Here is a 10,419-nt window from a genome sequence, read left to right as displayed (position 1 = left end):
TCTGAGAAGCACTTCTGTGTATTAATGGTGTTTTTTTTTTTTCAGCAGGACAGGGGTTAATAGGCCATGTGGAAATTCCTGCTTTCAGCTGTGCTCGGTTAGCCACTCCTCTCTCCTGTAAAAGCTAGGCCTTCTGATCAGATCTTTGTCTGAGATATCACATGCTTGATAGACCTGGAGTAGTGAGGAGCTGGTGTTTGGAGAGCTGGAGGAATTTATTGTGCGACAGTTGTATGGTTTGTACTCTTGGAATATTCCTCATCCTTACCTGCCTTATTTACTCTTCACACCCTGGTGGTCACCCCTGTTATTTGTGAGAGCATATTTTGTGTGTGTGTGTGTGTGTGTGTGTGTGTGTGTGTGTGTGTGTGTGTGTGTGTGTGTGTGTGTGTGTGGAGTTTTCTTTTTACCCTTGTCTTCGCTCCTGTTTGTCGGGTTGGTGTACTGTTGTACATGGTAGCGCCTCTCTTCCCCGGGTGGGGAGGGGAACAGACGCAGGGCGGCAGTCAGGAGACAGGGCAAGGGCGGAGGCCCCACATCCTCGCCATCTGAGGTATCCCGGGGAACAGGGCGAGTTAGGGCGCCCCCTAGAGCTAGGGCCAGGAAAGGTGCCCCTGGTCCCGGTTTACTCGCCAGTCCAATCGTGACACCTCTGCTCTGACTACGGAGATTGTGAGTCCGGAGCCCCCAACATCAGGGTCTGACCCCACAAATGCTCTTCTGGATGAAGGGGCAAAAATTCGCACACGCCTCCAAAATCTTGTAGAAAATCCAGAAGAGCAGATATATTAATTACATAATTAATTACTTCCATAGACATATTAATGTCTATGGATGTAGATCAGGACAGAGAAGCCCCCGGAGGTGGATGTGGGTGGCACATATTTTCCTCCATATTAATGTCTATGAATGTACAGTGCCTTGCGAAAGTTTCAGCTCTCTGGAACTTTTCAACCTTTTCACACACATCAGGCTTCAAACATGAAGATACCAAATGTAAATTTTTGGTAAAGAATCAACAACAAGTGGAACACAATTGTGAAGTTGAATGAAATTTATTGGTTATTTTACATTTTTGTGGAAATTCAAAAACTGAAAAGTGGGTTGTGAGATATTTTTCGGCCCCTTTAACCCCTTTCTGACATTGGACGTACTATCCCGTCGAGGTGGGGTGGGCCCGTATGACCACCGACGGGATAGTACGTCCAGCGCGATCGGCGGCGCTCACAGGGGGAGCGCGGCCGATCGCGGCCGGGTGTCAGCTGACTATCGCAGCTGACATCCGGCACTATGTGCCAGGAGCGGTCATGGACCGCCCCCGGCACATTAACCCCCGGCACACCGCGATCAAACATGATCGCGGTGTACCGGCGGTACAGGGAAGCATCCTGAGACCCCCGGAGCATCGCGATGTGATCGCGTTGCTCCGAGGGTCTCCTACCTCCTTCCTTGCTGCAGGTCCCGGATCCAAGATGGCCGCGGCATCCGGGTCCTGCAGGGAGGGAGGTGGCTTACCGAGTGCCTGCTCAGAGCAGGCGCTTGGTAAGCCTGCAGTGCTCTAAGTCAGATCGGTGATCGGTGATGTCCCCCCCTGGGACAAAGTAAAAAAGTTTAAAAATTTTTTTTCCACATGTGTAAAAAAAAAATAAATAAATAAAAAAAATAAAATAAAAAAAAATTCCTAAATAAAGAAAAAAAAAATATATATTATTCCCATAAATACATTTCTTTATCTAAATAAATAAAAAAAAACAAAACAATAAAAGTACACATTTAGTATCACTGTGTCCGTAACGACCCCACCTATAAAACTATCACTAGTTAACCCCTTCAGTGAACACCGTAGGGGGGGGGGGGGGGAAAAGAGGCAAAAAACAACGCTTTATTATCATACCGCCGAACAAAAAGTGGAATAACACGCGATCAAAAAGACAGATATAAATAACCATGGTACCGCTGAAAACGTCATCTTGTCCCGCAAAAAATGAGCCGCCCTACAGCGTCATCAAAGAAAAAATAAAAAAGTTATAGTCCTCAGAATAAAGCGATGCCAAAATAATAATTTATTCTATAAAATAGTTTTTATCGTATAAAAGCGCCAAAACATAAAAAAATGATATAAATGAGGTATCGCTGTAATCATACTGACCCGAAGAATAAAACTGCTTTATCAATTTTACCAAACGTGGAACGGTATAAACGCCCCCCCAAAAGAAATTCATGAATAGCTGTTTTTTTGTCATTCTGCCTCACAAAAATCGGAATAAAAAGCGATCAAAAACTGTCACGTGTCCGAAAATGTTACCATTAAAAACGTCAACTCGTCCCGCAAAAAACAAGACCTCACATGACTCTGTGGACCAAAATATGGAAAAATTATAGGTCTCAAAATGAGAAGAAAAAACTTTTTTGCTATAAAAAGCGTCTTTTAGTGTGTGACGGCTGCCAATCATAAAAATCCGATATAAAAAACGCTATAAGGCCATGTTCACACAGTGCGTTTTTTACTGCGGAACCGCAGCGGTTTTGCCGCTGCGGTTCCGCAGCTGTTTTCCATGCAGGGTACATTACAATGTACTCCTATGGAAAACAGGAACCACTGTGCACACGGTCCTGAATTTCCCTTAAAAAGCCGCGCTGAATCGGTGCGGGAAAAAAGAAGGAGCATGTCACTTCTTTTTCCTAAACCGCAGCGGTTCTGCACCCATAGACCTCCATTGTGAGGTCAAAACCGCAGTAAAACCCGCAGATCAAAAATATATCTGCGGGTTTTACTGCGGTTTGATGTGCAGAACCGCAGCTGCAGGAAGTGCGGGGAAGCAGGCGGAAGTTGTTCCTCGGAAGTGCGTGGGCGGAGTGTCGTTCCTGAAGAGACTGTCATCATGGAGGCATACCGTCGCATGGGGATCGATGTCGGGCGTCTGATTGATCTGGTATGTCTGTGTGTCCATCCCCATGCGACGATAGTGCCTCCATTGTGCTAAGTCGCCGTATGGGACTACTACTCCCATCCGGTATTAGGATGGGAGAGTTGTCCCTGTGTCCGGCGACTTAGCACAATAGTAAAGTTTACACCAAACACCTACACACAATACACATACATGACACACAGTACAGTACATACAACACATAACACAGAGTATATACTCACCAACAGCACACTTGTAGGCGAAGCCCTCGATCCTCCATGAGAAAATCCAAAAATAATAAACCAAATTCATACTCCCTGTCCGCAGAATCCATAAAACGAGTGTCCCACGCCGATCAGCTGCTCTCCGGCGATACACTGCCAGGAGCGAGACTCCTAGCAGTGTATCGCGTACTGTCCCGGAGTTCAATGGCGCCGGCGTCTCGGTTAACGGCAGTACAGCTGTGTTGAAATTTCCCACGCAGCACTGCCGTTAAGCGAGAGTGCCGGGGTCAATGACCGCCGGTAAACTCGCTCACGCATGCGCAGTGACATACCGACAGGAACTATGGCTCCTGTCAGTGTGTTGCTGCAGCCGTGGAGAGCAGACATATCTCTGGATGTGTCTGTTCTCCATGGAAGATCTTAATGCCACCTTACAATAGTAAAAATACGTGGCACTTAAATACGTGATACGTGGCACTTAACGTATTTCAGTGCCACGTATTTCAGTGCCACGTATTTCACGTGCCACACTGGCACGTGGCACTGAAATACGTGATACGTGGCACTGAAATATGTGGCACTGAAATACGTGGCACTGAAATACGTGATACGTGGCACTGAAATACGTGGCACTTAAATACGTGATACGTGGCACTGAAATACGTGGCACTGAAATACGTGGCACTGAAATACGTGGCACTGAAATACGTGGCACTGAAATACGTGGCACTGAAATACGTGCGGAGCTGAATCCGCGGGCTGTCATCTGGCCTACGCTCAGCACGTCCACTCATTTTGATGTGTAAGTTCCAAAATGGAGGATGGAAGAAGAAAAGGGTTGGACTATGAAATGACATCATTTTTTTTTTCCCCCCCAACTGCAGTAAGCTTTATTTGTGTCAAACACAGACATTCTGCAGACAAAACTGCATAAAAAAACGCACTAAAAACCACACCAAAAACGCACCAAAACCGCACCTGCGTTTTCTGCAAAGACCTGCGGTTTCAGTCCTGAAAAAAAAAGGATGGAAATCAGGAACGTGTGAACATACCCTAAAAGTAAAACAAACCCCCCTTCATCACCCCCTTAGTTAGGGAAAAATAATAAAATTAAAAAAATGTATTTATTTCCATTTTCCCTTTAGGGTTAGGGTTGGGGCTAAAGATAGGGTTAGGGTTGGGGCTAAAGTTGGGGTTAGGGTTTGGATTACATTTACAGTTGGGATTAGTGTTGGGATTAGAGTTAGGGGTGTGTCAGGGTTAGGGGTGTGGTTAGGGTTACCATTGGGATTAGGGCTAGGTTTGTGTTTGGATTAGGGTTTCAGTTAGATTTGGGGAGTTTCCACTGTTTAGGCACATCAGGGGCGCTCCAAACGCGACATGGCGTCCGATCTCAATTCCAGCCAATTCTGCATTGAAAAAGTAAAACAGTGCTCCTTCCCTTCCGAGCTTTCCTGTGCGCCCAAACAGGGGTTTACCCCAACATATGGGGCATCATCGTACTCGGGACAAATTGCACAACAACTTTTGGGGTCCAAGTTCTCTTGTTACCCTTGGGAAAATATAAATTTGGGGGGCTAAAAATCATTTTTGTGGGGAAAAAAAAAAGATTTTTCATTTTCATGGCTCTGCGTTGTAAACTGTAGTGAAACACTTGGGGGTTAAAAGTTCTCACAACACATCTAGATAAGTTCCTTGGGAGGTCTAGTTTCCAATATGGGGTCACTTTTGGGGGTTTCTACTGTTTGGGTACATCAGGGGCTCTGCAAATACAACGTGATGCCTGCAGACCAATCCATCTAAGTCTGCATTCCAAATGGCGCTCCTTCCCTTCCGAGCTCTGCCATGCGCCCAAACAGTGGTTCCCTCCCACATATGGGGTATCAGCATACTCAGGACAAATTGGACAACAACTTTTGGGGTCCAATTTCTTCTGTTACCCTTGGGAAAATACAAAACTGGGGGCTAAAAAATAATTTTTGCGAAAAAAAAAAAAAAGGAATTTTTATTTTCACGGCTCTGCGTTATAAACTGTAGTGAAACACTTGGGGGATCAAAGCTCTCCAAACACATATAGATAAGTTCCTTAGTGGGTCTACTTTCCAAAATGGTGTCACTTGTGGGGGGGTTTAATGTTTAGGCACATCAGGGGCTCTCCAAACGCAACATGGCGTCCCATCTTAATTCCAGTCAATTTTGCATTGAAAAGTCAAATGGCGCTCCTTCCCTTCCGAGCTTTGCCATGCGCCCAAACAGTCGTTTACCCCCACATATGGGGTATCGGTGTACTCAGGACAAATTGCACAACAACTTTTGTGGTCTAATTTCTTCTCTTACCCTTGGGAAAATAAAAAATTGGGGGCAAAAAGATCATTTTTGTGAAAAAATATGATTTTTTATTTTTACGGCTCTGCATTATAAACTTCTGTGAAGCACTTGTTGGGTCAAAGTGCTCACCACACATCTAGCTAAGTTCCTAAAGGGGTCTACTTTCCAAAATGGTGTCACTTGTGGGGGTTTCAATGTTTAGGCACATCAGGGGCTCTCCAAATGCAACATGGCGTCCCATCTTAAAGGGCACCTGTCACCCCGTTTTTTCGGTATGAGATAAAAATACTGTTAAATAGGGCCTGAGCTGAGCATTACAATAGTGTAGTTTGTGTACCCCGATTCCCCACCTATGCTGCCGAAATACGTTACCGAAGTAGTCGTTTTCGCCTGTCAATCAGGCTGGTCAGGTCAAAAGGGTGTGGTGTCCTCCCCCAGATCTTGCGTAGTTTTCCGTTGGTGGCGTAGTGGTGTGCGCATGTCCAAGGTCCAGATTCCTCTGCCAGGGGATTTCAAAGAGCGCGGTGTCCGTTATTGCATTGGTGATCGGTGGGCGCGGCCATCTTCCTTTGGCCGCGCGTGCGCAGAAGCGGCGCTGTTCTGGCCGCGACGCTCTGCTGGCCGCGGCTTCAGGAAAATGGCCGCGGGATGCCGCGCGTGCGCAGATGGATATCGCGGCGGCCATTTTCCTGAAGCCGCGGCCAGCAGAGCGTCGCGGCCAGCACAGCGCCGCTTCTGCGCACGCGCGGCCAAAGGAAGATGGCCGCGCCCACCGATCACCAATGCAATAACGGACACCGCGCTCTTTGAAATCCCCTGGCAGAGGAATCTGGACCTTGGACATGCGCACACCACTACGCCACCAACGGAAAACTACGCAAGATCTGGGGGAGGACACCACACCCTTTTGACCTGACCAGCCTGATTGACAGGCGAAAACGACTACTTCGGTAACGTATTTCGGCAGCATAGGTGGGGAATCGGGGTCCACAAACTACACTATTGTAATGCTCAGCTCAGGCCCTATTTAACAGTATTTTTATCTCATACCGAAAAAACGGGGTGACAGGTTCCCTTTAATTCCAGTCAATTTTGCATTGAAAAGTCAAATGGCGCTCCTTCCCTTCCGAGCTCTGCGGTGCGCCCAAACAGTGGTTTACCCCCACATATGGGGTATCAGCGTACTCAGCACAAATTGTACAACAACTTTTGGGGTCCATTTTCTCCTGTTACCCTTGGTAAAATAAAACAAATTGGAGCCGAAATAAATTTTGTGTGAAAAAAAGTTAAATGTTCATTTTTATTTAAACATTCCAAAAATTCCTGTGAAACACCTGAAGGGTTAATAAACTTCTTGAATGTGGTTTTGAGCACCTTGAGGGGTGCAGTTTTTAGAATGGTGTCACACTTGGTTAATTTCTATCATATAGACCCCTCAAAATGACTTCAAATGAGATGTGGTCCCTAAAAAAAAAAAAAAATGGTGTTGTAAAAATGAGAAATTGCTGGTCAACTTTTAACCCTTATAACTCCTTAACAAAAAAATTTTGGTTCCTAAATTGTGCTGATGTAAAGTAGACATGTGGGAAATGTTACCTATTAAGTATTTTGTGTGACATATCTCTGTGATTTTAAGGGCATAAAAATTCAGAGTTGGAAAATTGCGAAATTTTCGCCAAATTTCCGTTTTTTTCCACAAATAAACGCAAGTTATATCGAAGAAATGTTACCACTATCATGAAGTACAATATGTCACGAGAAAACAGTATCAGAATCGCCAGGAAACGTTGAAGCGTTCCAGAGTTATAACCTCATAAAGGGACAGTGGTCAGAATTATAAAAATTGGCCCGGTCATTAACGTGCAAACCACCCTTGGGGGTGAAGGGGTTACCTTAATACTTTGTTGCGCTACCTTTTGCTGCGATTACAAGTCGCTTGGGGTATATCTCTATCAGTTTTGTACATCGAGAGACTGAAATTCTTGCCCATTCTTCCTTGGCAAACAGCTCGAGCTCAGTGAGGTTTGATGGAGATCATTTGTGAACAGCAGTTCTCAGCTCTTTCCACAGATTCTCGATTGGATTGAGGTCTGGACTCTGACTTGGCCATTCTACCACCTGGATACGTTTATTTGTGAACCATTCCATTGTAGATTTTGCTTTATGTTTGGGATCATTGTCTTGTTAGAAGACAAATCTCCGTCCCAGTCTCAGGTCTTTTGCAGACTCCAACAGATTTTCTTCAAGAATGGTCCTGTATTTGGCTCCATCCATCTTCCCTGTCCCTGCTGAAGAAAAGCAGGCCCAAACTATGATGCTGCCACCACCATGTTTGACAGTGGGGATGGTGTGTTCAGGGTGATGAGCTGTGTTGCCTTTACACCAAACATATCGTTTGGCATTTTTGCCAAAAAGTTTGATTTTTGTTTCCTCTGACCAGAGCACCTTCTTCCACGTTTGGTGTCTCCCAGGTGGCTTGTTGCAAACTTTAAACCACACTTTTCATGGATATCTTTGAGAAATGGTTTTCTTCTTGCCGCTCTTACATAAAGGCTCATTGTTGTCCTATGGACAGACTGTCCCACCCCAGCTGTAGATCTCTGCAGTTCATCCAGAGTGATCATGGGCCTCTTCGCTGCATCTCAGATCAGTCTTCTCCTTGTTTGAGATGAGAGTTTAGAGGGACGGCCGGGTCTTGGTAGATTTGCAGTGGTATGATACTCCTTCCATTTCAATATGATCGCTTGCACAGTGCTCCTTGGGATGCTTAAAGTTTTGGAAAACATTTTGTATCCAAATCCAGCTTTAAACTTCTCCACAACAGTATCACGGACCTGCCTGTTGTGTTCCTTGGTCTTCATGATGCTCTCTGTGCTTCACACAGAACCCTGAGACTATCACAGAGCAGGTGCATTTATACGGAGACTTGATTACACACAGGTGGATTATATTTATCATCATTAGGCATTTAGGACAACATTGGATCATTCAGAGATCCACAATGATCTTCTGGAGTGAGTTTGCTGCACTGAAAGTAAAGGGGCCGAATAATATTGCACGCTCCACTTTTCAGGTTTGAATTTCCACAAAAATTTAAAATAACCAATAAATTTCGTTCAACTTCACAATTGTGTTCCACTTGTTGATTCTTCACCAAAAATTTACATTTGGTATCTTTATGTTTGAAGCATGATATGTGGGAAAAGGCTGAAAAGTCCCAGGGGGCCGAATACTTTTGCAAGGCACTGTAGATGAGGACATAGAAGCCCCTTGTCAGAAAATAGTAAGAAGTTCTGATTACTTCAATTACACATACAGAGTTATCCGTACCAGTTTCCTGTGCCTGCCAGCAGAAGGCTGGTATTCTAAGTCACTCTCCCTCCCTCCCTCCCTCCTGCTATATGGCTGTAATGTGAGCCCAGTGTGCTAGCAACACTCACTGGAATCGCTGAAAAATATTTAGAATTGAGAGTCCTCAGTGGTTGATACCTTTAATGGCTAACTGAAAAGATGGAAACAAATTGCAAGCTTTGGAGACTACACAGGCCTCTTCATCAGGCAAAGACTAAAAGAAATTCTGAAGAATCACATATTTATGCACAATACAGCACAGAAAAACGCCATAGGTAAGACAGGTGATGTGAAGCAGAATTACCATTATAAACAGTTATGTCCATAAATATTGGAGCAGTTCATAGATAAGGAGTGTAAATGTTTTATTGTCCTCTGGGGTCAGGTTCTGTTATGATGACCCCACATGGTCTGAGGGGCAAGTTTCTTAGTTGATGTAAAAAGACATAAATCCATGCGACACATTCATTCCTGCACTGAGTGTGTCAAAGGTCATCATCAGATTATACTCCCAGACTCTTCTGGGAGTATAATTTTTGTGAAAAAATATGATTTTTTATTTTTACGGCTCTGCATTATAAACTTCTGTGAAGCACTTGGTGGGTCAAAGTGCTCACCACACATCTAGATAAGTTCCTTAGGGGGTCTACTTTCCAAAATGGTGTCACTTGTGGGGGGTTTCAATGTTTAGGCACATCAGGGGCTCTCCAAACGCAACATGGCATCCCATCTCAATTCCAGTCAATTTTGCATTGAAAAGTAAAATGGCGCTCCTTTCCTTCCAAGCTCTGCCATGCGCCCAAACAGTGGTTTACCCCCACATATGGGGTATCAGCGTACTCAGGACAAATTGTACAAAAACTTTTGGGGTCCATTTTCTCCTGTTACCCTTGGTAAAATAAAACAAATAGGAGCTGAAATAAATTTTGTGTGAAAAAAAGTTAAATGTTCATTTTTATTTAAACATTCCAAAAATTCCTGTGAAACACCTGAAGGGTTAATAAACTTTTTGAATGTGGTTTTGAGCACCTTGAGGGGTGCAGTTTTTAGAATGGTGTCACACTTGGGTATTTTCTATCATATAGACCCCTCAAAATGACTTCAAATGAGATGTGGTCCCTAAAAATTTTTTAGTAAAAATTAGAAATTTCTGTTCAACTTTACACCCTTATAACTCCCAAACAATTGTGCTGATGTAAAGTAGACATGTGGGAAATGTTACTTATTAAGTATTTTGCGTGACATATCTCTGTGATTTAAGGGCATAAAAATTCAAAGTTGGAAAATGGCGATATTTTCAAAATTTTCACCAAATTTCCATTTTTTTCACAAATAAACGCAGGTAATATCAAAGAAATGTTACCACTATCATGAAGTACAATATGTCACGAGAAAACAATGTCAGAATCACCGGGATCCGTTGAAGCGTTCCAGAGTTATAGGGACAGTGGTCAGAATTGTAAAAATTGGCCTGGTCATTAACGTGCAAACCACCCTTGGGGGTAAAGGGGTTAAACTCTTCATTCCCCCCCTCCCACCTAATACCAGCCAAAACTGGTACAGAAACTGCATGGGACACTTTGTTCATTTAAAGTTATGCATATTTT

The sequence above is a fragment of the Ranitomeya variabilis genome, chromosome 4 (assembly GCF_051348905.1).
Source record: "Ranitomeya variabilis isolate aRanVar5 chromosome 4, aRanVar5.hap1, whole genome shotgun sequence".
NCBI classification, from domain to species: Eukaryota; Metazoa; Chordata; class Amphibia; order Anura; family Dendrobatidae; genus Ranitomeya; species Ranitomeya variabilis.
The sequence above is the reverse complement of the archived record's forward strand: the minus strand, read 5'-3'. Positions refer to the sequence as shown.